Consider the following 27,227-nt stretch of genomic DNA (forward strand, 5'->3'; position numbering starts at 1 on the left):
CTGATTTGAATTGCTGTGCTAGTGACATAATATTTGCATGGAGTGTGCTTCTCAGAGGTACCAACATATCTTTTAGTGTAGTTTCAAGTACTGGTTGGTTTGCAGTGGGAAATTCAGCAATAGAGTCCTGCAGTTCCCTGGTATCATCCAGGAAACCTGCCATGTCACTCATCTCCAAGGCTGGATCAGACGTATCCTGGTGCTTGTGCTTGGCTTTTACTGGGCTGGAGGAACAAGAGGATGACTGGGAAGCCCTGACATTAGTACGCTGAGGGTGAGTGAAGTCTGGGGAGTAGTGCTGCAGACACTTCTCTGTGGCTCTGTGCGTAAAAGTCCATCATTCTTCTTGAGTCTTTCCTTTTGCGGGTCATGTAGTGGAGGGATGCCCAACCTTCTGTAGGCTGGAATCGCTGGCATTTAGTGCGCTGAACTGCCGTTAAATGCTCCGGCGAACTGGCTGTATGCGGAGCAGTGTTTTCAAGCAGCCGTCTCCCGTGCTAGCTGGCCATGCCCCCCGCCGTGAGCAATTTTAAATGAATTTTTTTCCTTTAGAAATGTCATTTTGCTGCGGCACGGTAAAACACATCAGAAAGATGTGCCACTTTACAAGCTGACTAAGGGGACCCCCCAGGCATGATATTTAAAGGAATATTTAATTTTTTTTCCATAAAAGATTTTATTAAGGATAAAGAAAGCATGTAAACAATTCACAACAAATGGTACAGTAAGACATTTAACAAACAGGGTATACAAGCACAAGATACAGGATACAACTCATGTAAGCCATAGTAATAAGATAACCAGAAACACAACCAAGTATACAAATTGTGGTAGAAGTGGGGTGGAGGCTCATTTTTCATTTTCCCCTCCTCCCTCCCCCCATGAGTAGTGGACATTCCACTGAGGAAAGGAGGTGGCTGTTGTGATTGGTCCTAGTTAAAACATTAAGTGAGGTATTCTAGAGGGTAGGTAGTTAGGGAGTAGGTGAGTTGTGATTGTTAGGGTCAGCCGTCAAGTAGGCAATCAAAGGAGGGGGAGAAAAGGTAGAGGATGGGAGGGGAGAAGGAGAAGGTTGGGAAAAGAGAGCAAGTTAGGAAATGCAGGCGAAGGAGGGAGAGAAGGAGGAAAAGGAGGGAAGGGGTGGGAGAGGGGGAGGGGAAGGGGTCGGGGAGGGGGAGCGGTCGGGGAGGGGGAGGAACGAGCGGTTGCCGTGATGGTCACCCCTCAGTGGGCCCACTCCCCACCGCCCCCCGCCGCTCAAGGAGAGTCCACGATAAGAGCTGATGGCCATGTGCCAACTTTTACGAGACGTATTGGCAATAACGTTCGGTGGTCTTGAAGTGGGTCCAGCATGCCCACATGATTGAGAATTTTTGCATTCTTTCCTGGGATATATGGATCAATTCTTCCATTTCTTTTATTTTGGATAGTCTCCCGAACCATTCTCTGATCGTTGGGGTGTGTGCAGAGCGCCAGTGGATCAGGATGCAGAATCTAGCTGCATTCACCCTGTGCATGGCCAATGACTTGTAATAGTTCTTTTTGGGCAGTGACGTGTGATGTAGCAGGAATTGTGCGGGGGTGTAGTCCAGAGTAAATGTAGTGATGTGTGAAATTACTTCACTGACTTCTTTCCAAAAGTGTTGAAAGCGTTCGCAATTCCACCAAATGTTCCTTCCTGTTTTCCACATGTCCAACATGTGTTGGGAATGGAAGGGGAGAATTTATGGAGCCGAAAGGGGGTCCTATACCACCTTGTGGCAATTTTGTATTCATTTTCTTGAATGGCTACATTTAGAGTGCATTTATGGGCATATTCATAGATGGTGTCCCAAGCTTCTGCGGAGAGAGGCGTTTGTAGGTCCCTGTCCCAAGACACTTGTGAAGAGGCTGGAGTAGGGGTCAATGCATCTGAAAGGAGAGCATATAGAGAGGATATCAAGTGTCTTTGCGATGTTTTGCGGTGACATAGGGTTTTGAAAGGAGTGAGTTGCCTGGTCCAGCAAAACTGGTGTGAGTGGAGGGCGCATGCGCGACTTCTAACATGGAGGAAGTCTCTTGAGTGAGTGGAGGGCTCTGTCGGACCTCCGAGACCCCCGCTCAGCTACACAAGCAATATAAAGCACCGGGTGTGAGCCTAACTGCTCCCTGTACCCTTTAAGCACCCCATGGGAAAGATTGGCCAGCAGCAGAAGCACTACAATCCGCTCTTTGGGCCGCACACCGGGCCGCACATGGAGCGGTACATTACTAGGCCACAATCCGCGGCCTCAATTTCTCCCGCAGACCCCTTCGCCACTATGGACCCGTTCCTGGGAACAGATGAGGCTGAAAAACAACCTTTAGCCACCACCCAGAGCCTGGCCCTCTCCCCTGCTTCTTCACAGGAGATTCTTACACCAGCCATCCTGGATGCAAAGCTCGATGCCGGGCTGCAGATTCTCCTCCAGCAGATCACCCATACTGTCTCCACAGAGGTGAGCAAGTTAGCTGCAGAACTAAGAGGTGAAATAAACCAAATTGGGGAATGCAATGGTGCCATTGAACACAAGTTTGATGAAATGGTTGACTATGTGCAGGCTATGGAAGAGGAAAACCATAACTTAAGACAGTCAGTCTCCCAACTACAATTACAGCAAGAGGACTTGAAAAATAAGGAGAGAAGGCAGAACTTGCGTTTCAGAGGTATCCCTGAAAATGTGGGAGACTCTGCATTACGCCCCTTCCTCCTGGGTCTTTTTAATACCATGGCCCCCATGGTAGTAGATGTGGACTGGCGCTTTGACTGGGTTCACCGCTCTCTGGGCCCAAAACCTCCGGCTGGAGCCAGGCCCAGAGATGTTATTGTGAGGTTCCACTATTATGAGAGCAAAGAGGCACTAACCCTAGCCACAAGAAATAAAGCCCAGCTCGTGTACAAGGGTACTAAACTACAAATTTTTAGTGACCTCTCTCCCATCACCCTTGCTAAAAGGAGGAACCTACGTCCAATCACATGCCATCTGCAACGTCATCAAGTACCTTACTACTGGGGCTTTCCCTTTCGCCTCACTGTATCCAAGGATGGAGTGCAACACAATCTCGTGATCTCCAAGAAGGTGAAGCTTTCATAAAAAGCCTGGGACTTCCCCCTATGCCGGAAGAAGACCTGCTGCCTCCTCCCACTACCGTTTCCCACTACCCCTAGTCGGGTTTGGACCCCGGTGAGGAGTCGATCAAAGAAACGATTATCCACACCTCAACACCCTCGACTCTCCAAACAACCTCCTTGATGCTCCTACAGGGGACTTTCGGGCTCAAAGTCGTGTTTAGATTATTCGTAGTCCAAGAGAATCGCAGTCTACTGCTCTGGACTAAAGGTTTATAAGTTACCCCACGCTTAAGTTGGGGTGATGTTTTTCCCAACCCATGGGGTTTTATTACTACTATTGTGGTCTTTATTACTCCGGCAAATTGACAGCAGTTCCTATTTTATTTTTTCCTTTTTTTCTTTGCTGACTTTATTTTGACCTGTTAAGACTCATCCTATCTGACACACACAGCTACTGCCATGTTCACAAGGAGGATTGGCGGTCCCCTTCCCTTACTCTTTGGATTCCCCTGATGGTGGTCCACATGTGTCCCTACCTGGCCTCTGTTGTTTTTCAGGGCTCCCTGAGATATGGCTATATCTTAGGCACACAATCAAAGTTTTTCTTCTTTTTGTTTTTTTTACTGATGTTGTTTTTTATACATGATTTTGATCTTGTTCTTTTTTCTGTGTCCATACTCAGATACCAGCTCAGTAGTTTGAGGTTGCAAATGTTTTTTTTTTTACCTTTATCTCTTCTTTATTTTTCACACTCCTTCTCTCTTTTTATGGTATGTTTGCTGTTATGCAGGTATTCAGGGGCTAAGTCTGTATGATTGTAATCATATCCAACCTTACATGCTTATGGCTTTAAGGATAATGTCATACAATGTAAAGGGTCTGGCCTCCATTCGGAAACGTTGGATAGCTCTGAAGGAGTTCAGATCCTCTGGGGCAGATATCATAATGGTTCAAGAGACACATTTTCGGACAGGTGGTTCGCTCAAGTTTGCTTCAAAATTCTTCCCCACCTCCTACCTTGCCTCTGATTCCACAGGTAAGGCGGGAGTAGCAATTCTAATTCAGAAATCTTGTCCTATCCGGGTTAAGAAGGCTCATGTAGATCCCCATGGGAGATTTCTCATCCTTGATTGTGACTATATGAATTCACCTTAGTCCATTTATATGCTCCCAATACGGGCCAGATTGATTTCCTCAACAAACTTTTTGACTCCCCTCATTATCATTCTCAACCTTTCATGATTGTAGGGGGAGACTTTAATCTGGTCATGTCTTCTACTAAAGACAGGCAAGCTTTGTTTAAAGATATTTCTTCAAGGAAAATACTGTCCCAAGCCACTTCATTTCGTAAATGTGTTAGATCCCAACAACTTTTTGACTCATGGAGGATTAAACATCCCTCAGCAAATCAATTTAGATTTTATTCAGCAGCTCATAAAATGTATTCCCGCCTTGACCATTTCTTTATTTCTGCCCCTTTCCTTCATTATGTGACTGAGTCTGACATTTCTCCCATTACATGGTCTTACCATGCTCCTATTATATTAGATCTTGCTTTCTCCCAGACATTTACTAGGTCATGTCATTGGAGGCCTAATGATCACCTTTTACAACATAAGGTCTCACGTAGTAAACTGGCCAAAAGCTTAAACAAATATTTTCAGCTCAACGTAAGATCTGTGCCTGATCCCCCTATGCTGTGAGAGGCCCACAAGGCTGTCTTTCGTGGACAGTGCATAGCAGAAAGCTCTCGTCTGAAAAAAGACAGATATAAACATATACAGTCTCTATCGGCTGATCTGGTGTCTGCCGAGAGACGGCTATTGTGCAATCCCACAGTGTCGAAACTACGTAAGGTTACTCTCCTCAGAGAACAAATCAAATTAGTACAACTCGGTAGGGCAACCAGATCATTACTCTGGACAAAACTAAAATTTTATAAGTACTCTAATAAGCCTCATAGGATATTAGTCAATAAATTACGACCGCGTCAATTTAACTAATTTCCGGACTTCCTCTCCCAAACTGACGGTACCAAGACTTATTGCCCCCAAGAGATGTCCAAAACTTTTGGTACCTTCTACCACAAATTGTATAATTGTCTGACTTCTGACAATAATTTCATTTTTACTCAGAGCAAATTTGGGGAATTTTTCTCTAACATATAACTCCTACAATTGTCCTCCTCTGATCTAGCTAGTTTTAATTCAGATATAACTACAGAGGAACTTCTTTCTATTATTAAAGATCTTCCTCTACACAAATCTCCTGGCCCAGATGGCTTGCCCTATTTCTACTATAAAACCTTCTTTGACATACTGTCTCCCCACATGTTGACTCTCTATGAATCTATACTCCAAGGACATTCCCCACATTCCCAATTCTCCCATTCTTATATTTCTGTTATCCCAAAACCTGGGAAGGACCCCTCTCTTCTAGATAATTACAGGCCCATAGCCCTTTTACATTCAGATTATAAGATATTCACGAAAATGCTTGCTTCCAGATTGTCTAGACTTATCCCTAAGTTGATCAATAGAGACCAGGTGGGCTTTGTCCCTGGCAGGCATGCTGGGGATAATACCCGCCAAACCATAGATTTGATTGACCTACTTGATAGATCCTCATGCCAGGCTCTTGTCTTGAGTTTGGACGCACAAAAAGCATTTGACAGGCTGAGTTGGCCTTATATGTTCTCTACCCTGCGTGCTTATGGTTTTGAGGGACCTTTTCTAAAAGCATTAGAGGCTCTGTACTCTGGGGTCACTGCCCAGGTACAGATGTCCTCTTTCCTGTCGCCTAGCTTCCCCATGACAAATGGAACTCGGCAGGGCTGTCCTATCTCGCCATTGCTTTTTATTTTGTGCCTAGAACCCCTGGCTGAGTCTATTCGTATACATCCGGATATTCGTGGGATGGTGATGCGACAGGGGGAGTATAGATTATCGCTCTTTGCAGATGGTATATTGCTGACTATTACCAGGCTGTTGCTATCCCTCCCTTCACTACACAATTTACTCTCCGCCTTTGGGGTCATTTCAGGCTATAAGGTTAACACATCCAAAAGTGAAGCCCTTCCGATACACATCCCATCCTCTGTTATCCCAGCTCAAAGCTGCTTATCCCTCTAAATGGTGTACCACCTCCCTCAAGTACTTGGGTATCATTCTCACTCCCTCTTACTCCTCTCTCTATTCTGCAAATTACCCCCCTCTCCTTTTGGACATCAATAAGTCCCTGCAAAGTTGGACGAAACTTCCCCTGTCCCTCCTAGGCAAGATAAACATTCTAAAAATGTCTGTTTTTGCCTAGGCTTTTATATCATTTTGAAACATTACCTGTTGCCATTCCCACATCTCAACTTAAAACAATCCAGAGAAACTTTTTAAAATTTATTTGGAGGGACAGGGCTCATTGCATAGCGAGCTCAGTGGTTCTTGCCAAAAGATCTATGGGGGGCCTGGGAGCACCAGATGTTGTTAAATATTACTACGCCTCCCATTTGAGGGTCATTGTGTCTTAGTCCTCTTTACAGGCACTGAACCTCTGGTCCCTCATTGAGAAAGGTGTGTTGTATCCGGTGCATCCATGCTCTTTAATATGGATTCACTCTCCTCCCATGGATCCCATTTATAAACGCCAATGCACTGGTCCAATGAATTTTACCTTAGCTATATAGCGTAAGTGCCTGAAAAATTTCCCTCTTAGTTCACCATGTTCCCCTCTTATGAGTGTTCTCTACTATCCAACGATCCTGGACAGCCTGTCTTTGGGTAGAGTATCTCCATGGATAAATGCTTCCCTATTTCAACTTAGAAACCTAGTCCATCCAATCTCACGCAGGTTGTATACATTCGATAACCTGCGCGAGAAATTTAACATCCCAAAACATTTATTCCATGTCTATTTACAGGTCAGACATTTCTTCTATTCCCACTCCCCACTCCTGACCCTAGACAAACCCACACCCTTTGAATATCTGTGTGCTCAAGGTCCCCAACAGCTATATTTAATATCATCTATTCATCATATCCTCCATGAGTCAACCCCTCTCACTGAGACATCTCACCTATATATGAGGAGATGGGCTTAGTTGATAGGCAGACCCATTTCCTTACAGTCCTGGGACAGGATATGGTCGTCCACCTTTTGGGTCTTCTAAATGTGTACCCCAAAGAGAAACGTCCATAAAGATTCTTATGCTTTGGTACAAAACACCTGAAGTTATTCATAAATATGATCCCTCAATGCCGGCACATTGTTGGCGTTGTGGGACGGGTGTTGGATCTCAATTCCACATTTTCTGGCAATGTTCTATGATTCAGCCCTTTTGGCATTAAGTGATGCAGTTGATACAGAGAGTGGTAGCCGTGTCCCTTCTGCTAGATCCTCTACACTACCTTTTGGGCCTCCCTTTTTCTGGTGTCACCAAAAAGGGCAACAGACTGATTTCATACATTCTTCTTGCTGCCAAAAGGCTCATTTCATTATGCTGGTTGTCAAACACCTATCCATAGGAGAGATGAGATGAAATGAGATGAAATAGTGACTGATTCATAATGTTGGGGCTCATAGAAGATGCTGATGTCATCAACTCCAGCCACCTGTTGTCTGCTATAATATGTTTATTGTAAATAAGGCTAGTGTGGGCTCTAATGCCCCGTACACACGATCGGACATTGATCGGACATTCCGACAACAAAATCCATGGATTTTTTCCAACGGATGTTGGCTCAAACTTGTTTTGCGTACACACAGTCGCACAAAGTTGTCGGAATTTCCAATCACCAAGAACGCGGTGACGTACACCACGTATGACGAGACTAGAAAAGGCCAGTTCGGAACCAAGCGCGGCACCCTTTGGGCTCCTTTTGCTAATCTCGTGTTAGTAAAAGTTTGGTGAGAGACGATTCGCGCTTTTTCAGACTCGTGGTTTTCAGATCATTTTCTGCTGTTCAGTTTGTGCTTGTGGGTTTGTATCTGCTCTTCAGTGCATGCAGCGAGTTACGCGTGACTCTTGTCATTGTGTTCTTGTTCGTTTGTTACTGTTTTTCAAGTCGCTCTTCACAGGCCTTGCTGTTCTTCAGTGCGTTCTGAGCATTCTGAGCAGCCGACCATTTTCTAGCCATGTTGCGTATATGTACTCCTCGTAGAGTTCGTGCTGTGTGGGGGCTTGGTGTTGGGGTCCTGACCTTGACACAAGTCCAGTCCATGAACAGGGTGAGGAGGAGTTCATGGACCAAGAATTGATTGCTTCAGCGTGACCAGTTCTGTCATATGCCTTTGCTCCGTGAGATCCGTGAGAATAATCCTAATGATTTCAGGAACTATCTCCAGATGACGGACGCTGTATTTCACCATTTGTTGGCTTTGCTGACCCCCTATATCAGCAGGCAGGATACCTGCATGAGGCAAGCCATCACTCCGGAGCAGAGGCTCGTCGCCACCCTGCGGTACTTGGCGACAGGGAGAAGCCTGCAGGACCTCAAGTTCTCAACAGGCATCTCCCCCCAGGCTCTGGGGATCATTATCCCAGAGACCTGTTCTGCCATCATCCAGGTCCTGCAGAAGGAGTATATTAAGGTAAGATTTATCCTTTAACATCACATTTTATTGTATTTAATGTTTGATAATATATTGTATTTCTTTCCTCATTCCCAAATTACCATGATTGGAATATGCTGTGAATGTCCCCTTTGTCCTCATGCATGCTGGATTTTTATGTAATTATTTTTTTTGTCCTTCATACATATTTGCCTTCACTTACCTCCCCAGCATGGTCTCCTGGCCCTATATTCACCCCATGTAGTCACTTAACAATGTATTTTATCAGCTCCATAGTAGTGCTTTACCCCAAACACCCCCTAAAATGTTTTAAAATGTGATTTGTGCTTTAAATTCAGGCAGAGTGCCAGAGGCTTTTTTTGGGGGGTCCCCAAATCATTTGGAACCCTCCCTCCCCCCAACTGTTAAGTCAGCTGATACCAATTCTCTATCTATCCTCAATCATCTATCTGCTGACTTTGCCAAACCCATACACACTATACCCATCTCTTTTGTGGTCAGATGTATGGATGAATTCCCCAAAGCATGTAATGCAAGGGCCTGCCTGTGTACTTTCAAATGGTACTGTTTAAAGTTTTTGTATACTATTATTATCTTGATAGATAATAGTAGAATTTCCAAATGTGCTCAAATGTGTACAATGTGTATTTATATCTTTGCATTATGACACTTCTTACCTGTCCAGTGGGCTGCCAATAGTGTAACTAAGGAGGGGCTGACCAAAGTAATTCCCATTATTTAGGCATTTATCTCTCAATGAAGTGGAGAGGGTTACCTGTCCAAGAGCTCCCCCCCCAAAATGTTAAAAATGGCCCATGAGAGGGGGGGGGGGATCTGATGGGTGTACCTTATACTTTGGTCTTTAAAAACTCCCTCAAATAAATGTTATCTTGATGTTGGCCAAGAATGTTTGTGTCTAATCTGCTTTCCCTGTTTATGTGAAAAATGACTAATTTTTTGTTGTTGTTTGACTCCACAGTTTCCTTCCACGCCACAGGAATGGCAGACTGTGGCCTCCCACTTTGCCCAGCAGTGGGACTTTCCTAACTGCGGAGGGGCAATTGATGGGAAACACGTCCACATCGTCCCACCAACCAACTCAGGGTCATACTATTATAATTACAAGGGGTTCAATAGTATAGTGATGTTGGCGGTGGTGTCGGCTACTTATGAGTTCCTGTATGTGGACGTGGGGAAGAATGGCCGGATGTCCGATGGTGGAGTCATCACCCAGACGGAGTTCTACAGGCATCTCCAGAATTGCAGCTTGGACTTGCCACCTCCAGAAGACAATGTGGAAGGACTTCCATTTGTCTTTGTTGCAGATGAAGCGTTTGCACTGGGGGACCATCTTATGTGGCCATTCCCGATGAGGACCCTCACCCCAGACTAGAGGGTTTTTAATTACCAGAGAACATGTTTGGAATCATGGCCAGCCGCTTCCGCCTATTTCTTACACCCATACACATGGTGGAGTATAAACTGAATCATATTATCCTGGTGTGCTGTGTTCTACACAACTTTTTACGGCAACATTCTGCCAACTATGCCGGCTCAGTTGGGCCTGAGGCTGGAATTCTAAATGAAACAACCCTGACGGCGCTTGAAAGTGGCCATCCTGGCTTGCCCCCCCGAGTGCCCATGATGTCCGGCTAAGATACCTTGAATACTTTGCGGGTAGGGGGGCTATCAATATGCCAGACAATGTCTGAAACCTTTTTAAAATAAAAAAAATAACTACTCAAATCTTTGGTGACATTTACTGCTTGTGTTTCTTTTAGCTGACCCTGACAGAAATGTGGTGAGTCCTGAAAATGGCGTGATTGTGTAACCTTACAAAGCACTGTTGGGTGTTATTTACTAAAGCAAAGACACTTCGCACTACAAGTGCACTTGAAACTGCACTTGTAGTGCAAAGTGGATTTGCCCTTTCTGTGACCCATTGTCACAGAAAACACCAATTAGAGCACAACAAAAGTGTTGGAGCGTTGAGACAATAATCCACACATTCTTGATTAACAATCTTTTTAATACCAGCACAATCACATATGCATTTAGAAAAGGTTTTTAAAACAAACCAACATGTTTATTGTATAACAATTTTTGGGGTCACATTAGAAAAAGTAGAAATGTCCATTTAAGATAAAACAGGCATGTTTAAAACCAACAAGAAAGACACAAATCTTGAACTTACAAAGTTCACATTTGGTAGAACTTGAAGGCAATATCAGACATGAGTATTTACAAACTGTGTTTGATATTGCGTTCAGATGGGGTGAAGTCACCCCAGGAAAAGCCAAATTTTTAAGATGCACACAAATTGCCGAATGTCAACATGTGCTAGCTGCCATCATGGGTGATCAAGGGACGTGTTTTTGGGGTGCAACCCCTTCCTCCCAGCTAGTTTATTATTGAGGAAGGGGTTGCACCCCCAAAACGCATCCATTGATCTCCCGTGATGGCAGATAGCACATGTTGACACACTGTGTGCATCTTCAAAATTTGGCTTTTCGCAAATATGTCAAAAAATGGTAAAAATTTTTAGCACACAAAAAACCCAAGGGATTTGGAGGGGTTTTAAACTCTCTCTAAAACATCAATGATGTTATTCATTTTTTGTTGAACATCATTGATGTTTTACAGGATGTTTTCCAAGTCCCTATTACACCCCATGATCTCCCCGATCAGGATATGTGCACTTTCCAAGGTGAAATGCCCTGGATCCACAACATCACGATCACCTAAAAAGATAGAAACAAAAACACACCATGTATTATAAATATGCCGGCATACATCTCTTACCTGAGCCTGTGGTCGCAGACACTCACCTGTTGTGGTGCCAATTTCCACCACGTCTTCCTCCTCCTGCTCTGCTTGGCTTGGGTGGATTTCCCCTTCTTCCAGAGGTGGGGGGTCTCTGGTCTCCTCGGATGAGGGGTGTCTTCTGAGTCTTTTCTCCCCTATGTAAAAAAAAAAAAAGTATACTTAGCACACAGATATTTGATGTCAGAAATAGGAATATGAAACATTGCTTGCAAGTGGGGTACAATTGTCTATTTTGGCAGAGTTCCAAGATGTAGAATTTTTATTGTCCTTTGTCAAGCTTCAATACTTTACCTGTTTTGTTCAAGCTTTACAGATGGAGACACCTCTATAGTATACACTGGAGCACCTGTGTGGGCCCCCTAATAAAAAGGGTGTTCTTGTGTCCCACACTAGTGCTCCAGAGTCCAGATGTGAAAACTGCTGAGTGTCCTCTCCTTACACAGAATCTAGTTTGCATTTCATTCTAGTTACAAACCCATCTACACAACCAAATTATTTTCAGACAAGTAGGCCAAAACAATGGTGTTTTCTAGGCCGAACGAATAATGTGCCCATGAACATGAAAGTTGCCATTTTAAACTGGATAACAGTTAAGAAAAGCACAGGGAGCAGCACGAACGTAATAAACATAAAGAATAGGAACACAGGACAACTATTTACTTTTTTGCAGCACTCTCCGGATCTTTCTGTACTGCTCGTGCTCTCTTAATTTGAGGTATGACCACCGTTTCCTGAGCTGATCTTTCTTTTTTTTTTTTCTTTTTTTCTTTTTTTTCTTTTTTTTTTCTTTTTTTTTTCCCCTTTTCCTCTCCCTTTTCTTTTTTTTTTTTTACCACTCAGCAAGATTATTTGTCTGGGAGTCATTTTTCAGTTGTCAATACTTCAAACTTCTTCCCATTCCTGCTTCTCATCATCGTGGTAATGCTGGTTACATTTTTATACTTTTCAAGACTTATTTACGTGGTGTTTAATTAATACATTTTACCTTTATACATTTCCCTCCATCCCCCCCCCCTTCCCCCCCAGCCCCCCCGAGACCGTACTTCCCCCCCTGCTCCCCCCTCTCTCTTTTTGATATCTTCAATTCTGTCTCTGTTTCAGCCTCCAGGTCCGTTTTGCTGTTAGTCTCAGGATCTCTATGTCTTCCTGCCTAGGATGTCCATATCTCGGCTGCTCTCAGGGACACTTTAAACTCTACCCACCTTCTCCATTTTGTCTCAAAGGCACCCATTTTCATCCCTTCACTGTACCTTAAGTATTCTAGGGTGTGTATTTCATTGATTTTATCCAACCAATCTTTCATTGCAGGTCTTTCTATCCTTCTCCAATACTTGGGTATCAAACTTTTAGCTGCATCAATAAGATGCGGCAGTAGCGTTCTCTGGTAGGCTTTGTTGGACATATCACTCATATGGAAAAGACAAACCCAGGGATCATCTGGTACACTAGTCCCTGTTATGTCTTTAATAAATCCCCTCACATCGCTCCAAAATGTTTTAATTGTCGGGCATTGCTACCAGATATGAGTCATTGATCCTATTTCCTTACACCCCCTCCAACAATGTTGTGGGGGTCCGTTTTGAAATTTGTGCAGGCGGTCTGGGGTCAGGTACATCCTGGCTAGGCATCTGAAATTTAGCTCCAGGATTTTACTGTTAACTGACGTGGCTGCTGCTCAGGATCGATGACCCCTCTGGGGCAGTGAGCTCTCTCCCTAGCTCCTTCTCCCACTTCTGTATAAACGAGGGTATTTCTGTGTTCCCCAGGCCTATCAGTAATCTGTATGTCTGGGAGAACCCCCCCTTCTTGTCTTTATCCGCACACATTTTCTCTAGTGGGCGTAGGTTCTCCTTTGATCTGATTGGTTGTGGGAGGGATCTTATAAACTGACTCAATTGGCTATACCGCCAAGTATTTATCACCAGTAAGCTTTTTTTTTCCCTTTAGCTCTTGATATGTGCATATTTTATTCTGTTGCATAACGTCTTTTAACTGTATGTTCTCGTCTAACAGCCACCCCCCGAACCACTCCCCTCTCCCTGGTGCGAAGTAGTCTGAATCCTTAAGTGACATTACAGGGGAGTTATATCCCCAGTGCTCCCTTTTATGGACATTATCCCATATTTTGAGTGCGTGTTTGGTGATCTCGTGTGTTTCAGAACTTAATTTCCTTAAATGTGGTGGAATCCAAATTATTTTATTCAACTTAGTATTGCTAAATCCCTTCTCCATTTTTACCCAGTGTTTATCTGTTTTATCTTTTGCCCAATCAATTACTCTAGCTAGAGCTATGGCTTCGTAATATTTGCGAACATCTGGTGCTCCCCATCCCCCTTTACCCTTTGCTTTTGTCAATTGTGTAAATTTTAGTCGTGGTGTTTTCCCTCTCCAAATAAATCTTAACAAAATTGAGTGCAATTTTCTTAGGTAGGCCTGTGGGAGCGCCACTGGCAACATTTGCATTTTATAGGTAATTCTTGGCAGTACAACCATTTTAAATATATTTATTCTCCCTCCCCAAGATAGTTGTCCTAGGTGAACTCTCCTGAGCTCTTGTTTTATCTCGTTAAGAAGTGGTACGAAGTTAGCGTGGAAAAGCATCTCATATGAGGTTGTGATCTTTATCCCTAAGTAATTTAGTTCTTTTTGCCCCCATAAGAAGGGAAAGTGCTTCTGATATGAATGATCTCTGGTTTTACTAGTATTAAAACTTAATGTTTCCGATTTATTTGGATTGATTTTGAAATTAGAAAGCTTTCCGTACTCTAGCAGGGTTGACATTATGTTCGGGAGGGATATCCTTGGGCGCGTTATATATATAAAAGGATATCGTCCGCAAATGCGGCTATTTTATATTGATCTCTGCCTATCGTTACCCCGCTGATATCCGGACACTGCCTGATCTTTTCTAACAGGGGTTCTAGAGTCAATACGAACAGAACAGGGGAGAGTGGACACCCCTGTCTTGTCCCATTATACATATCGAACGGCTCCGACGGGACTCCGTTTATCCTTACTCTTGCTGTAGGTCCAGAATATAATGCCCCTATTCTCCTGCGGATCTTAATCCCAAAACCCATCTCCTCTAGTGTGCCCATCATGAAGTCCCAGTCCACTCTGTCGAACGCTTTTTCAGCGTCTATTGACAAGAGTAGACCTGGGACTCCACTTTTCTTCATCTGTTGCACCGCCAAGAGGGTCTTGATGCTGTTATCCCTGCCTTGTCGGCCTGACACGAACCCGACCTGGTCTGGGTGTACTATCCTTCCTATTATGGGTTTTAATCTATCCGCTATTACTTTTGCTATCCGCTATTACTTTTGCATATATTTTCGTATCTACGTTTAGGAGGGAAATCGGCCTGTAGCTTGAACATAATGTATTATCCTTGCCTTCCTTTGGGATGACAGCTATTATAGCTGCCAAAGCTTCCTTTCTCATTTCTCCTTTTTCCCCAGTATCATTCATATAAGAGCACATTTTTGGTATTAGGTAGTCCTGATATTTTCTATAGTAAAGCACCGTCAGTCCATCCGGACCTGGGCTTTTTCCCAGCTGCATCCCTTTGAGCGCTTTCCTCACTTCTAGTTCCATATATGGGGCTTCTAAGGTGGCTTGTTCACTTTCTGAGAGGTTAGCTAGACCGCTGTCTTTTAGGTACTTTTTAATTTTCCCTTGTTTTTCTTCCTTCTCTTCAGTACTTATCTTTTTATTTATGGCATACAGCCCCCCGTAGAACTCCTGGAAGGTCCTAGCGATGTCTTTATCTTTATAGGCAATCTCGCCTGATTTGGTTTTTATTTTATCGATGTAGTTATTGTTTTTCTTTTTGCTTAGGACCTTAGCCAGGAGCCTCCCGGGTCTATTACCTCCTATATATCTTTCCTTTTTAACCCGGTTATATACCTTACGGTTCTCTACTTCTATGAGCTCACGCATGGCCTCTCTTTTCTTATGTAATTCCACCATTATCTCCTTTTCTCCTGTTTGCTTATGTTGTTGTTCCAGCTCCTGAATATTTTTCTGTAGGGCTAATCTTTCCTTGGCCTCCTTTTTTTTCCTTTCTGAGCCCGCCTTTATTAAAATGCCTCTAATATATACTTTGTGGGCCTCCCATACTACAGCTTCTGAGGTTTCCTCAACCGAGTTAGTTTTAAAGTAAAATTCTATTCCTTCCTTAATACGCTGATCGATGTCTCTATCATGTAATAAATCCTCATTTAGTTCCCAGCTATTGGAAGGAGGATTCCCTTTAGCTAATTTCCACCGAAGGCTTACTGGGGCATGGTCAGAAAATGTTATTGACCCAATTCTTGTGTCCTCTACTTCATCTATATACCTATGTTCCACTAAAAAAAAGTCTAGTCTAGAGTACGTCGAGTGTACGTGGGAGTAGTAGGAATAGTCTCTTTCGTTCGGATGTTGCAGCCTCCAAATATCTGACATTTGACATTGGTGCAGTTTTTTTTTAAGTTTATTTATCCATATCCCTCCAGTCCCACGGGCACACGACGTACTATCTTTACCTGGGTCCAGGCACATATTGAAATATCCTGCGATGATGGTCCTCCCACTCTTGAAGCTTTCTAGTTTTGAGAGAATACCTAAGAGGTACCCTCCGGGGTTGATGTTTGGGCAGTAGATGTTTGCTAGCCTGCATTCCACCCCGTTATTGCCCCTGAGGAATAGGAACCGTCCCTCAGGGTCAATCATTCTTTCGTCTACCCTAAATCTGGCGTCTTTGGCGAAGCCTATTGCTATACCTTTTGAGCTCTTAATTGGGGAGTCCCCGTATTCCCACTTCGGAAAGTCCCTCGAAAGTATTCTTTGGTTCTTGCCCACGTAAAAGTGCGTCTCCTGCAAGAAGACCACCTCTGCATTGAGGAGTCTTAGTTCTCCCATTATGTTCGCACACTTCGTGGGAGAACTAATGCCCCTCATGTTATATGAGATTAAATTTATCCCAGTCATCTCGTTGTTATACCTCCTTGTGGGTTGAACCTCTCTTCTAATTCTGTGAAGCGGGGAACAGTGCCAAACGTAGCGGTCTCACCCTCCCCCACCCCCCCTCAGACCCTTGTCCTGCCCTTGTCCCCCCTTTACCCTCCCCCCTGCCTCCCCCCTCCCTCCTCCCCCCTTTTGGGGTAGCGGACCATCTCCTGGCCCTTTTAACCATGGCCCTACTGACTCCTCCCGGCCCCTCGGTTTTCCCCTTAGAGGTTGAGCTCGAGGGTACCATCCTTGGATCCACCCGCTTTCCCCCGGATGTCCGGCTCCCCCCCTCCTCCCCACTCCCCCCCCCCCGCCCCCGCCCTGGGCCCGTGCCGCCCAGCCCCCCCCCCCCCCCCCCCCCCCGCAACTTTCCTCTTCTTTTTTTTTTTTTTTTCTTCTCCTTTTCTCCCTTTCCCTTTCCCTTCCCTTCCCACTTTCTTCTTCCTCCCCTTTACTAGTTGGACCAAGAGTTATCTTTCTATAGTCATAATACAGTCTTATAATTCTTATTTATGGTCGCATCATTTTAGTAATTGGTTTCCAAGCAGGGATCCCCTCCCTACTATCTTGAGTTTCCGATTTTTCCCACCATCCCGGAATTTCCACCAGTGGCACTTCCAAGCGTTGACAAAATTTTTGTGTCTCTTCGGGGAACCTTAGTGTCGCGGAGCGACCCTCCTTGTGTCCTGTCAAGCAAACCGGGAAGCCCCATGAATATTGAACATCATTTGCTCTGAGTTGAGCAAGAAGTGGCTTGAGGATTCTTCTCCTGGCCAGGGTCTCTGCAGATAGATCTGGGAAGATCTGTAGTTTTACCTCTCCATATTTCACTTGTTGGTTTGTTCTTATGCTTGATTTGATCCTTTCTTTATCTTGAAAATTATGAAATCGGACAATTACATCTCGTGGGGCATCCCCTCTGATCTCCACTGGCTTTCTTATCCTATGGGCCCGCTCAAGCTTGATCTTGGGTCTCTTGTCAGTTGGGCCTAAACGATCTCCAAAGATTTGATCGATTATTTCTTGCAGGTTCTCTTTCCCCCCTTCCATCTCAGGCAAACCTCTTATCCGCAGGTTCTTCCTCCTATTCCAGTTCTCCTGGTCTTCCAGTTTGTACCGTAAATTTCTTTGTTCTTTCTGGATTTCTTCTATCTGCTGTTTAAGGATTTTTATCTCCATTCCCTGAGTGTCCGTTGTTATTTCCAACTCTTCCACTCTTTTTAATGTATGGCCCATGTCTTGTCGAATTGCTCCGATCTCACTTTTAATTAATGTTTCTAGTCTTGCGAACATTTCTGCCATCTCCCTTTTTGTTGCTGGTTGTTTGTCCTCCTGGGGGGCCCTTGAGGCCTCTTCTGTTATCTCCGTACCCACGGTGTGAGTGTCCATCTCTGCTAGTTGTTTTCGTGTGCTTATTTTGGATAGGGGTTCGGGGGTTTTGCATTTAGACCCGCCTGCTTTCCCTGGGCTCCCTTTATTCCCCTCTTGGACCATATATTTCCTTATAGCGCCTGGACTTACGCTTGTTCTATTACTACTAGCCGTATTGGCTGTGGCCGCCTTCCCTCCCCTCCCCTTCATTATACTGTTCGCGCTAGGGGTCCTGTGGGACAGGTGTGGATACCTTGCCGGTGTAGTTCTTATTGTATTGTAAGGTGTGTGGTCTACCCTCTCCGGTACTCTTTGCGGTCAGCCGAGGGGTTACTTTCTTCCCTTTGGGTCGGGTGTTTTCGGAAGCCCTCTGATTTTTCTGAACTTACTCCTACGCCCTATATCCACACTACACAGTTGCTTACATTTTAAATCCTCAAGAGGAAAGGACGGCACAACGAAACAAAAAAAAAAAAAAAGAGACAAGAGGGATCAGGTGGGAACAGAAGGGGTAACCATCTGGGTTGGTAACCCTCAGAGGTAGTACTTTTTCGTTGTTACCAGTCCTGCTCCTGTTAACTGCTATCAGTTACTGCTTTAATTTAAGTCCCGGTCCCGATTATCTTCAAAGATATATCTTGTGCATGAGCAGATAGTACTAACATAACATAAGTGAAGCAAGTTAACGTTCCACAGGTTTTTACCTATTATTCTTAGTCCATTACAGAGAAGGGAAATCCTGTATGTTATATTCAAAGTAAGACACTTACCCCCTCAGCCGTTTTTATCCGATCTTACCCAGCTTTTTTTTTTCCTTTTCTTCTTCCTTTCTTTCCCCTTCCTTCATACGGCATAGATCTTTCCTTCATGAGGCTTCCCGTAGCGTGTCAGCTGCTTCGTTCAACGCTGCAGCGCTTCAGTGTGACTCATCGTCGCTTAGCTACCGTCCTCCTCCTTCACTTCCCGACGTGCCTGAGCACGCCCGAGGTGCTTCACCGTTGCTGCGGGAGGTCAGTGCCCAGGCTACCTGCAGGGGGTTTGCGGTACGGTGCGGTGCGGTGCAGCGCGGGTCGTCAGGCTCCAGGGCTCCAGGCTCCAGGGCGGGGGGGGCGGGGGCGAGCTACAGAGGAGACAAGGCTGCTCTCGGCCGCGCGCCGGAGCTGGAGGGGGAGACGTCCAGCATCCAGAGATCAGCAGCTGCCCCAATTAGCCACCCACATCTGGCTCCTCCCTCCGAGCTAATCTTTCGATCGTCATACCCCGAAATTCCGGTGCAGACTTTTGACCACTTTCACCATGATCTTGTCCTTTCTGACACTGGGGTTGGGGTAAGGTCCATACTTCCCATCATAGTCGGCCTTCTTCAGGATGTTCACCATCTCCAACATCTCCCCAAAGGACATATTTGAGGCCTTAAATCTTCTCCTTCTGGATCGTGACGTTTCTGGCTCCGGGCTTTCCCCCCCCCTCGTTGCTGTAATTAGCACGCACCTGCTGTGTCTCCGCCATCTGCTCTTCCCCCACTGCACTGAACGAGAAGGGGTGGGGAATAGAATAGAAAGAACGTCAGGGGCGGGCGGAGTTTCACGCATGCGCAGTGTGTATAAAGCGTAACATGCGTGCATAGTAAGTACAATCTATATGCGGAGCAAGGAGTATCGGAGGCACCGATCGTGATAACGAAGGTAATATCTAAACTTGGGCCTATACTGCTTCTAGATTGAGACCTATATTGTAACAAGATTAGGAGAGTTTTGCCTGACATTAGGGTTTGTCTCGTGTTGTGTCTTGCAGATAAAATGGATGGCTTCAATGACCACAACTTCCTCCCCCTGTTCATAGACAAGTACAGGGAGCTGCCCTGTCTGTGGCAGGTGAAACATCCACATTATAATAATAAACAAAAGAGGCAGACAGTGCTGGAGAAACTGCTGGAGTTGGTGAAGCCGGTGGTCCCCACAGCAACCATCCCCTATTTAAAAGCCAAAATTGGTGGCCTGAGGAGCACTTATCTAAGGGAGCGCAAGAAGGTCACGGATTCCCAGAGATCCGGAGCAGGAGAAGATGACATTTATGTCCCCAGGCTGTGGTACTATGAGAGACTGCGATTTCTGTCAGACCAGACTGGAGTCAGGGAATCCCTCTCAACCCTTCCTTCAACCCCAGCTGAGGCTTCCGATGTCCAACCTGGGACTTCCAGCCAGGAAGAAGTGGAGGAGCCCAGTTTGAGCCAGGTATAGCATTCTTCTACAGATTTCTGGTCAATAAAGAAATGATGTTTACTAGATGTTATTATTGATCATTAATTGCTAATTTAATAAAGTGTTTTATATATCAATAGACAGTATTGGGCAAAAATAATTGGGACAAGAATGAAAAATGCTGGGCTCAAAATGATAGTCTTTTATATTTGTTAACATTCAATTTGCAACAGTCATGAGATGAAAATTGTGTGTGATTGATGAAGTAAAAACTAAAACTATGTCCCTTTTTCATACACAGGAAGACCCCAGGACGAGGCTCTGGAATGTGGCACACAGGAGGAGGCTGTGGAATGTGGCAGCCAGGAGGAGGTGGGGGTTAGTGGCAGCCAGGAGGAGGCAGGGCTAAGTGGCAGCCAGGAGAAGTCTGGGACCAGTAGGAGCCTGACAGAATCGCAGGTCCCTCCCCTCCGCCTTCCAAACAAAAGACCCAGGAAGGGGAGTCACGTGCAGGATTCAGCCCTCAGGCTCATTCAGGAGTAGGGATGAGCTTCGTGTTTGAGTCGAACCCATGTTCGACTCGAACATCGGCTGTTCGATCGTTCATCGAATTGCGAACGATATGGGCCATTCGCGCCAAATTCGTGTGGCGCGTCACGGCCCATAATTCACTGCGGCATCGCAGTGCATTGCTTGCTGATGATTGGCCAAGCATGCACTATGACCCGCATGCTTGGCCAATCACAGCGCCGCCTTAACAGAGAGCCATAATTGGCCAAAGCCAAGGAGGCTTTGGCCAATTATGGCTCAGGGGATTTAGTACACGCCCCACAATATATAAGGCCGCCTGCACGGCGGCCCTGTGCAGTGTGTTCCGGTGTGCTTAAAGAGAGAGAGAGACAGTGTCATTTCATTTGAGTTAGCTAGATTAGGCAGGACAGTCAGTCAGTTAGCTGCACTTAAAGTGTATTGTGTATATATATGCATCCCAGGTGTTGCATATATATATATATATATATACACTGTATTCAGTTTAGCTAGATCCGTTCCTGTTATCTTCTAGACTATTTACATTTAGTGCAGTGCGTCCTGCTCACAGTGTTCAGCTAGATCCGTTCCTGTTATATTCCTACTGACAGGCAGGCTTGTCTTGTTACAGTATTTTGAAGAAAATTACTGGTGTTCTTTTGATCCTATTAGTGCCACAGTCAGGCAGCTAGACTATTTACATTTAGTGCAGTGCGTCCTGCTCACAGTGTTCAGCTAGATCCGTTCCTGTTATCTTCTTACTGACAGGCAGGCTTGTCTTGTTACAGTATTTTAAAGAAAATTACTGGTGTTCTTTTGATCCTATTAGTACCACAGTCAGGCAGCTAGACTATTTACAGTTAGTGCAGTGCGTCCTGCCCACAGTGTTCTGCTAAACCTACAAGTAAGTGGGGTGCGTCCTGCTCACAGTGTTCAGCTAAACCTACAAGTTAGTGGGGTGCGTCCACCTCACAGTGTTCAGCTAAACCTACAAGCTAGTGGGGTGCGTCCTGCTCACAGTGTTCAGCTAGATCCATTTCTGTTATCTTCTTACTGACAGGCAGGCTTGTCTTGTTACAGTAAATACAGCTACCTGAAGAAAATTGCTGGTGTTCTTTTGATCCTATTAGTACCACAGTCAGGCAGCTAGACTATTTACAGTTAGTGCAGTGCGTCCTGCTCACAGTGTTCTGCTAAACCTACAAGTTAGTGGGGTGCGTGCTGCTCACAGTGTTCAGCAAAACCTACAAGTTAGTGGGGTGCGTCCACCTCACAGTGTTCAGCTAAACCTACAAGCTAGTGAGGTGCGTCCTGCTCACAGTGTTCAGCTAGATCCGTTCCTGTTATCTTCTTACTGACAGGCAGGCTTGTCTTGTTACAGTATTTTAAAGAAAATTGCTGGTGTTCTTTTGATCCTATTAGTACCACAGTCAGGCAGCTAGACTATTTACAGTTAGTGCAGTGCGTCCTGCTCACAGTGTTCTGCTAAACCTACAAGTTAGTGGGGTGCGTCCTGCTCACAGTGTTCAGCTAAACCTACAAGTTAGTGGGGTGCGTCCACCTCACAGTGTTCAGCTAAACCTACAAGCTAGTGGGGTGCGTCCTGCTCACAGTGTTCAGCTAGATCTGTTCCTGTTATCTTCTTACTGACAGGCAGGCTTGTCTTGTTACAGTATTTTAAAGAAAATTGCTGGTGTTCTTTTGATCCTATTAGTACCACAGTCAGGCAGCTAGACTATTTACAGTTAGTGCAGTGCGTCCTGCTCACAGTGTTCTGCTAAACCTACAAGTTAGTGGGGTGCGTCCACCTCACAGTGTTCAGCTAAACCTACAAGCTAGTGGGGTGCGTCCTGCTCACAGTGTTCAGCTAGATCCGTTCCTGTTATCTTCTTACTGACAGGCAGGCTTGTCTTGTTACAGTATTTTAAAGAAAATTACTGATGTTCTTTTGATCCTATTAGTACCACAGTCAGGCAGCTAGACTATTTACAGTTAGTGCAGTGCGTCCTGCTCACAGTGTTCTGCTAAACCTACAAGTTAGTGGGGTGCGTCTTGCTCACAGTGTTCAGCTAAACCTACAAGTTAGTGGGGTGCGTCCACCTCACAGTGTTCAGCTAAACCTACAAGCTAGTGGGGTGCGTCCTGCTCACAGTGTTCAGCTAGATCCGTTTCTGTTATCTTCTTACTGAAAGGCAGGCTTGTCTTGTTACAGTAAATACAGCTACCTGAAGAAAATTGCTGGTGTTCTTTTGATCCTATTAGTACCACAGTCAGGCAGCTAGACTATTTACAGTTAGTGCAGTGCGTCCTGCTCACAGTGTTCTGCTAAACCTACAAGTTAGTGGGGTGCGTCCTGCTCACAGTGTTCAGCTAAACCTACAAGTTAGTGGGGTGCGTCCACCTCACAGTGTTCAGCTAAACCTACAAGCTAGTGGGGTGCGTCCTGCTCACAGTGTTCAGCTAGATCCGTTCCTGTTATCTTCTTACTGACAGGCAGGCTTGTCTTGTTACAGTATTTCAAAGAAAATTGCTGGTGTTCTTTTGATCCTATTAGTACCACAGTCAGGCAGCTAGACTATTTACAGTTAGTGCAGTGCGTCTTGCTCACAGTGTTCTGCTAAACCTTCAAGTTAGTGGGGTGCGTCCACCTCACAGTGTTCAGCTAAAGCTACCTGTAGAAGGTTGGTGGTGTTCTCATACTACAGGCAGGCAGTTGATTTTGCTAGCTGCAGTATCAGTACATATATATATATCCCAGCTTAGTGCAGCTACAGGCCATTAGTATGTCTGGAAGGCCAAGAAGGAGAGGCAGACAGTCACAAGCCAATAAGAGAGGGCAAGCAGGCTCTGTGTCTAGTGCTGGTCGTGGAGACGGTGCATCCTCATCAGCACGTGGCCATGGGACACGCTTGGCCTTTTTTTCGGCAGCTGGCCATGTTGAGCCGCAACATGCGGAAGACTTGGTCGAATGGATGACCAAGCCGTCCTCATCCTCCTCATCCTCTCTCACCCATGCCCAGGGTACTTTGTCTGGCAAAGCAGCGGCCTCTTCCCTCGGCTCAATGTCATCAGTGACTCCTTCCCTAGCCCCACCATGTCCTCCTGAGGAGTCCCTCGAACTGTTTGACCACAGTGTTGGGTACATGCTCCAGGAGGATGCCCAGTGTTTGGAAGGCTCTGATGATGATACTGAGCTCGATGAAGGCAGTAACACGAGCACGGACAGAGGGGGTGCCCAAGAAGGACAGCAATCTGGCAGTCATGCTCCCCCTGCTGCAGCATACTGCCAGGTTTGCTCCAGTGATGAGGAGGGAGGGGATGATGAGGTCACTGACTCAACGTGGGTGCCTGATAGGAGAGAGGAGGAGGAGGAGGAGGAGGAGGCGGCACATCACCCACGAGGCAGGATGCCCTCCAGGGGCCAGCCTAAGGGCAGCACATTGACTGCATCACACCCCAAAGCTCCACATGTGCAGGGCGCTGCAGTCTCTGCGCGTTATTCAAAAAGTTCTTTGGTGTGGGCCTTTTTTGAGACGAGTGCATCAGATCGCACCGCTGCTATTTGCAACATATGTCTCAAGCGTATCTCGCGTGGCCAAAACATCTCCCGCTTGGGTACCACATGCTTGACCAGACATATGTTGACCTGCCATGCAGTTCGTTGGCAAGCGTATCTAAAAGACCCACACCAAAGAACAAAGAGGACCTCTGCTTGCTCCTCATCAGCTGAGATTTCCAACCCCACTAGACCTTCAGTCCTCTCTGAGACCTGCACTGAGAGGAATGAAGGTGTAGAATTAGGTGTGTCACAGCCACGTACTTGTGGGCAATCTGATTTTGGTACACCGACGTCAGATTGTACCAGGCAAATTTCCCTGCCCCAGCTGCTGCACCGCCGAAAGAAGTTTGCTCCCAGCCATCCACATGCCCAGCGGTTGAATGCTAGCTTGGCAAAATTGCTAGCACTTCAACTGCTGCCTTTTCAGTTGGTAGACTCTGCCCCCTTCCGTGAGTTTGTGGAATGTGCAGTTCCTCAGTGGCAGGTACCCAAACGCCACTTTTTCTCACGGAAGGCGATTCCGGCTCTCTACCAGCATGTGGAAGGCAATGTCCATGCCTCGCTGGACAGGGCGGTCAGCGGTAAGGTGCATATTACCGCTGACTCATGGTCCAGCAGGCATGGACAGGGACGTTACCTAAGTTTCACGGCGCATTGGGTGACTCTGCTGGCAGCTGGGAAGGATGCAGGACAAGGTGCAGTAGTGTTGGAGGTTGTTCCACCACCACGCCTCCAAAATGCTAATGATTGTGACACACCTCTCTCCTCCACCCCCTCCTCTTCTTCTTCCTCCATGGCCTCTTCCTCGGAACCAGCGGTGCTCCGTAGTCGTTCAAGGGGCTACGCAAGTACGCAGGCCAAAAGATGCCATGCGGTGCTTGAGCTGGTGTGCTTGGGGGACAGGAGCCACACTGGGGCAGAGGTTCTGTCAGCTCTGCAGGGGCAGGTTCAGAGGTGGTTGACGCCACGCCAACTTAAGGCAGGAATGGTGGTTTGCGACAATGGCACCAACCTCCTCTCTGCCCTCCGACAGGGACAAATGACCCATGTGCCCTGTTTGGCTCACGTCCTTAACTTGGTGGTGCAGCGGTTCTTGGGCAGGTACCCGGGCTTACAGGATGTCCTGAGGCAGGCCAGGAAAGTCTGTGTGCATTTCCGCCGGTCATATAATGCCAGTGCTCGGCTGACGGACCTCCAAAAGGAGTTTAACCTGCCCAAGAACCGCCTAATCTGTGACATGCCCACCAGGTGGAACTCAACGTTGGCCATGCTGCAGCGGCTGCACACGCAGCAGAGGGCCATCAATGAGTACCTGTGTGACTATGGCACCAGGACAGGGTCAGGGGAGCTTGTTTTTTTTTCCCCACGCCAGTGGGCCATGATCAGGGATGCATGCACTGTCCTGTCACCATTTGAGGAGGCCACGAGGATGGTGAGCAGTGACAGTGCATGCATCAGTGACACTGTCCCCCTTGTCCACCTGTTGGAGCACACGCTGCATGGAATAATGGACAGGGCACTTGAGGCAGAACAGAGGCAGGAAGAGGAGGACTTCCTTAGCTCTCAAGGCCCCCTTTATCCAGACAGTGTTCCTGCGTGCCCGCCAATCACACAGGAAGAGGACGAGGAGGAAGAGGAGGAGGAGGAGGAGGAAGATTGTGTCAGTATGGAGGTGGAGCCTGGCACTCAGCATCAGCAGCAGTCTTTAAGGGATCAGTCCCAAGAAACACATGGACTTGTACGTGGCTGGGAGGAGGTGGCTGCGGACCATGTCGTCCTTAGTGACCCAGAGGACTCCGGACCGAATGCCTCAGCAAACCTACGCTGCATGGCCTCCCTGATCCTGCAAAGCCTGCGTAAGGATCCTCGTATTCGTGGTATCATGGAGAAGGACCAATACTGGCTGGCAACCCTCCTTGATCTACATTACAAGGGTAAGGTTGCGGACCTTATCTTGCCATCGCAGAGGGAGCAGAGGATGAAACATCTTCGGGAGGCCTTGCAGAAAGGTCTGTGCAACGCGTTCCCAGAGACTGGGAGGTTACAAACTCCTGTTTCTGGACAACGTGTTGCTGAGGCTTCGGTCAGTCAAAGAAGGAGCGGTGGAGAAGGTGGCCGTCTGACCGATGCGTTCAGACAATTTTTTGGTCCGCAGCCCCAAGGTATGATCGGTTCCAGCAACCATCGCCAGCGTCTGTTTTACATGGTGCAGGAATACCTAGGGGCAAGATCAGACTTGGACACCTTTCCCACCGAAAATCCTCTGGGTTACTGGGTCTTGAGGATGGATCACTGGCCAGAGCTTGCACAGTATGCAATTGAGCTACTGGCCTGTCCTGCATCCAGCGTTCTTTCGGAACGCACATTCAGTGCTGCTGGAGGCGTGGTAACCGATCACAGGGTGCGTCTGTCCACTGACTCGGTCGATCGACTGACCTTCATAAAAATGAATGAGTCTTGGATCACCACCAGCTACCAAGCACCTGATGCTGATGTAACTGAATAATTTTTTTTGAAATCTCAGATCCCTTCAAAGACTGCCTATGCTGATGCTGAGTGACTATTCCTGAGTAATTATCCTCTTCCTCCTCAATCATCACGCTGATGGCTTGTAAGAGCATTTTTGGTTCTGGGCGCCACCACCAGTGCCTAAGGCACAATTTTTCAGCCCCTGTTTAACAGGGGCGTGTAATTACGATTTTTGATGTAATACTTTGCAGCAGGGCTCGTTCCTGCATTCCAACTAGAGTGTCTGTGAGGGGTTGCAGTGTTGTGGCACCAGCACCAGTGCCTAAGGCCCAATTTTTCAGCCCTTGTTTAACAGGGGCGTGTAATTACAATTTTTGATGCAATACTTTGCAGCAGGGCTCGTTCCTGCATTCCAACTAGAGTGTCTGTGAGGGGTTGCAGTGTTGTGGCACCAGCACCAGTGCCTAAGGCCTAATTTTTCAGCTCCTGTTCAACAGGGGCATGTAATTACAATTCTTGATCTAATATTTCACAGCAGAGCCCTGTGAGGGCTTACAGTGTTGTGGCCACAGCAACACCTAAGGCCCAAATTTCTGCTGAGTATATAGGGCAGGACCCTACTTTC

The sequence above is a fragment of the Aquarana catesbeiana genome, linkage group LG04, assembly GCF_042186555.1.
Source record: "Aquarana catesbeiana isolate 2022-GZ linkage group LG04, ASM4218655v1, whole genome shotgun sequence".
In the NCBI taxonomy this organism is placed as follows: domain Eukaryota; kingdom Metazoa; phylum Chordata; class Amphibia; order Anura; family Ranidae; genus Aquarana; species Aquarana catesbeiana.